The following is a 5,363-nucleotide window of genomic DNA, read 5'->3' on the forward strand; positions in this document are numbered from 1 at the left end:
TTAATATATTCTATAATAAGCACTAAAAGCCTTCGATTCATTTTGATATGATTTATAGCATATAGAGATTATGTACGTGTGTGTGTATGTATGTGTGTGTGTGTGTATTCCTAACTAGCCAACATAACCAGACAGGGTCCCTGCAGTGTATATTTCATTACGTCTGGATATAACTTTCTAGTTTGGGATCATGAACTCCTAGGGCCATCAGGAGCCAGAGCTAATCAGTAACTTCACGTTTAGCATCCAAGATACAGGCCCTAGTTTTCAGAATCGCCTGTAGGGAGTTCTCAACGAGAGGAAGAACTCAGTTATGATTGATGGATAGTAACTTGTTACGCAGTCCCCAAAACACCAAGCCAGCAGGAGACAGGCTGCATATGAAAATTAGCTGGTTGGTAACTGTAGATGCAGAAATGCCAGGGTACTCTACACGGAGATACAGAAGATTAACAAGCAAGAAATCAACCTGATGAGAAGACGGAGTATCAGGCCACTCCCCTGAGTTGCAGAATTGGCTGAGAATAAGTCAGATAAAGCTGTGATTTGTGTGTACGCTTTGAGGAGGCTCAGCTAAGAAGAATGGGAGGGCTGCCCTGGAGAAAGCTGACTATGGAAGAACAGATGAAGATATTTGTGCTGAGAGTGGCCTGGAGACTGTTCAGTGAGAGAACCATGGCGTGACTTCATCCTCCCAGGCTGTGTAAGTGGATGGCAGGTGGGGGCAGAGTCATGGGAAGTGGGTCCATATGGCAGATACGTACATTTAACTTGGTTTGTAATGAGCTCCGAGTTTGAAAGTGTGTGAGTAAAGTTTTTCATTGCAGCATCAGCCATGGATGTTCAAATCAGATGTCAGATTCTTACATTAGTGCCAGATTCACTAGGAAACTGAGGTAAACTGTAATAAAGTGAAAGTGATCATGAATTGGGTGGGAATCCATTATATTTAAAATATCACATGATGAAATACCTACAGAAAGTGAGAGCCCAGAGCCAAGTCAGCGTGACAAGTGAGAGGAAGGCTCTTCTCACCCACTCTCACACTGAATGGTGAAGAAGCAGCAGCTTTCTGAGCCACTGCCTAGAACGTCTGAGGCCAAGTAGAGGAGGAAGAGGAGAGACCATTGCAGCCATTCAGTGATTACTGGGAATGACGGAGCACAGGGATGCTCCACAGATGGAGGGAAAGAGGAGATTCTGGTAACAGTGGGGAGAGGGTGATCGGGTCTGAGTGGAAGACTACTCTGATTACCTATCCTGTGGAAACAAGGGGCTACGTTAGATACTCAGAACAGGTTTTTCTTTAATGCTTGAGGACATAATGCAGAGAACTTTTCACTGACTTTGGATTTGACTACATTTTTTCCCCCGATACTAAGGAATGTCCCTCCAGAAGTATAGAACTACAGCACATAACAAAAAAGTATATGGCATTTAAAAAACTTATTTTAATGTAGGCAAAAAGTTCTTTGACATGCAATTGTGAAATAATTACTAATAAGAATTCCTTTACCAGAAGCGCTTAAAGTGGCGGGAGAGGATGCTGGAGTGGGGTTGGACCCAGGGCCACGCCTCAGTGGATCACGATGCTGTTTCCAGTTACAACCCAGGGATCACAGCACACCCAGCCGCCACGGAAGCAGTATGGCTTTACTTCTCCTATCAGCTTAGCAGCCACCCCCTGGAGACGGACTGCAAACTTTCACAGAATCTTACTGAGACTCTCAGCTCTCAGTGCTTTCTAAAGAGGAAGAGGAATTGGCAGCACAGGATTTTAATTTGGGGAAAATTAAATAACCTGGTAAAAGAGTGGATACGAGGACTCAGTGAAAGCAAGAAACATCTACAGCCTGTAACTGAAAATGTTGGAGAAAAATATTTTCCTTTTGGTAAATCAATATCAGCACCTTTTGTTCAATATCAGCACCTTTTGTACACACTCACAGAAGGTGCTGATACTGATGAGTTGTGTGTTGTACCAAGGCATGTTAATCAAAGGGACGTTTTCACTTCATTTGATGATAAGTTGAAATTACAGGAAGAAGTAAAAGATTTAAGAGCTGTGGAAGAGGCATTTATACCAGTTATCAAACTCTGTTTTGATGGGATACACATTGATATTTTGTTTGCAAGATTAGCATTACAGACTATTCCAGAAGATTTGGATCTACAAGATGACAATCTACTTAAAAGTTTAGATATACGATGCACAAGAAGTCTTAACGGTTGCAGGGTGGCTAATGAAATTTTGCATCTTTTACATCTAGTACCAAACATTGAGAACTTCAGGTTAACTCTGAGAGCTATCAAAACTATGGGCCAAACACCACAACATCTATTCCAGTATATCAGGTTTGCTCAGTGGTGTTTCCTGGGCTATGCTAGTAGCAAGAACTTGCCAGCTTTATCCAAATGCCATAGCATCAACTTTTGTACATAATTTTTTCTTGGTATTTTCTAAATGGGAATGACCAAATCCAGGGCTATTGAAACAGCCTGAAGAATGCAATCTTAATTTGCCTGTATGGGATTCAAGGGTAAACCCCAGTGATAGGTACCAACTTGTGTCTATAATTATATCAGCATACCCACAACAGAACTCCACATACAAGGCGTCCATTTCAACACAGACGGTTGTGGTTGAGGAGTTTAAACAAAATCTTTCTATCACAGACTTTGCTGAGTAAGAAAGAGTAGTGCAAACTTTTTGGAGCTCCAAACTTCTTTCAAAAGTACAAGGATTATATTGTACTTGTAGCAGGTGCACCAACAGAAAAACAACAGAGTGGGTGGGCTTGGTGAAATCAAAAATTTGAATCCTAGCAAATTTAGGAAGCTTGGAAAAGAACAAATTTATTACACTGGCTCATGTCAATCCCCAGTCACATCCAATACCAAAAGAAAATCCTGACAAGGAAGAATTTTTGCACAATGTGGGTGATTTAGGTTAGTGTTCATCATCTCTATATATTAGAGAAATGCAAATCAAAACAACCCTGAGATACCATCTAACCCCGATGAGAATGGCCCACATCACAAAATCTCAAAACTGCAGATGCTGGCATGGATGTGGAGAGAAGGGAACACTTTTACACTGCTGGTGGGACTGCAAACTAGTACAACCTTTCTGGAAGGAAGTATGGAGAAACCTCAAAGCACTCAAGCTAGACCTCCCATTTGATCCTGCAATCCCATTACTGGGCATCTACCCAGAAGGAAAAAAATCCTTTTATAATAAGGACACTTGTACTAGACTGTTTATTGCAGCTCAATTTACAATCGCCAAAATGTGGAAACAGCTTAAATGCCCACCAACCCAGGAATTAATAAGCTGTGGTATATGTATACCATGGAATACTATTCAGCCATTAAAAAAAATGGAGACTTTGCATCCTTCGTATTAACCTGGATGGAAGTGGAAGACATTATTCTTAGTAAAGCATCACAAGAATGGAGAAGCATGAATCCTATGCACTCAATTTTGATATGAGGACAATTAATGACAATTAAGGTTATGGGGGGGAGCAGAAAGAGGGACGGAGGGAGGGGGGTGGGGCCTTGGTGTGTGTCACACTTTATGGGGGCAAGACATGATTGCAGGAGGGACTTTACCTAACAATTGCAATCAGTGTAACCTGGCTTATTGTACCCTCAATGAATCCCCAACAATAAAAAATAAATAAATAAATAAATAAATAAATAAATAAATAAAATTACATTATGTAAATGAAAAAGCTTTAAAAAAATAGTGAATTTTATGTTTGGATATTTTGCTACAAAAAAGTCATAGTAAAAAGACTTAATTACCAAAGCAAAATGAAAAAAAAACATACAAAATGAAAATCGTTAAAAAAAAATGAAACCAGTTAAATCATCTGATATTTTTTCATGTATGCAGAATGATTTTATACCTTTCAACTTTGAATAAAAAATAATGCAAATATTAAAAAAAAAAAAAAACAGAAAACTCCAAAAACCTGAGTGTTGATCTCACCTATGATGCTCAGTCTTTCACAGACACAGTTATAGGCAAGCAATAAACAGCAAGATGTTTGAGGTGGATATGAGAATTGCTGCAATGCACGTAAAAAGAAAGCAGCTCCATCAACTACTACCTAATCATGTGCTTCAGAAAAAGAAAAAGCATTCAACAGAAGGTGTCAGATTCACAGCTCCGAATGGCAGCAGCCTTGGCTTGTCTGTGGACAGTGATAGCAGCATGTCTGTGCCTTCACTTACGAGTGCTGTGAAGACCAGTCTGTTGAATAGTTCTGGCACCTCTCAGGGCAGAAACAGTCCTGCTCCAGCTGTAACAGCAGCATATGTGACCAACACACAGGCTACTGAAGTTTCTGCGCCACAAGTAAATTCCAGTGAAGGCTTGGGGGTTACATGGAGGGAAAGGATTCCTCAAACTGCCACACAACCAGCCATTTCTCTACCACCAAAGCCTACGGTCTCCAGAGTTGTTTGTTCAACATGTCTGGTAAATCCACCACCTAGGCCCAGGGGTCCTCAAACTGTGGCGGGTGGGCCACATGAGGTGGTGTGATTGTGTTTGTTCCCGTTTTGTGTTTGTTTTTTACTTCAAAATAAGATATGTGCAGTGTGCATAGGAATTTGTTCATAGTTTTTTTGTTTGTTTGTTTTTTTAACTATAGTCTGGCCCTCCAACGGTCTGAGGGACAGTGAATTGGCCCCCTGTTTAAAAAGTTTGAGGACGCCTGTTTAGACCATCAGAAAATGCAGCCACAAAAGTATCTAATCCTGTAGAGGGAGTCAAGAGGACATCTTCATCTCATAAAGAAGATAGTTCCAAGAAAACCAAAACAGAAGAGGATGAAACAAGTGAAGATGTTAACTGTCTTTCTTTGAGTGGACATGATAAAATGGAAACAAAGGAACAACTTGATACAGAGACAAGTACAGCTCATTCAGAAACTATCCAGACAGCGGCTTCTCTGTTGATGTCTCAGAAAACACCCAGTACAGACCTTTCTGATATCCCTGCTGTCCCTGCAATTCCTATTCCCATTATCAAGAATTAAATAAAACTGAGATTGAATCAGTAAAAACAACCTCAGGGGTCCACAAACAATACCTGCCAACTCAGCCTGTTGTTTGCAAATGCTAAAAAAGGAGAACGGAGGGTACAAGACTAGACATGACTGAAAATGGAGTTGAGTTTTTTGGGTGCCCTCCCTACTGGGCTAATCAGCACTTGATCGGAAGTCCAGGTTAGTATGTGAAGCCAGGAATACTATTATTATCATGTTAGCAACAATTGCATTCGCAGTTTCAAAAAATTACTGCCTAACAAAAAGAAAAACAAAAAACCGCTTCAAGCTATGTTTGACATC

At 40.5% G+C, this 5,363-nt stretch overlaps 1 pseudogene; it reads left to right on the forward strand.

The window, feature by feature from the left end:
• Positions 1-1,589: 1,589 nt before the first annotated feature.
• Positions 1,590-5,051, forward strand: LOC128590458 (poly(A) polymerase alpha-like; annotated as a pseudogene).
• Positions 5,052-5,363: the final 312 nt, after the last annotated feature.

Source organism: Nycticebus coucang, chromosome 7 (assembly GCF_027406575.1).
Source record: "Nycticebus coucang isolate mNycCou1 chromosome 7, mNycCou1.pri, whole genome shotgun sequence".
NCBI lineage: Eukaryota > Metazoa > Chordata > Mammalia > Primates > Lorisidae > Nycticebus > Nycticebus coucang.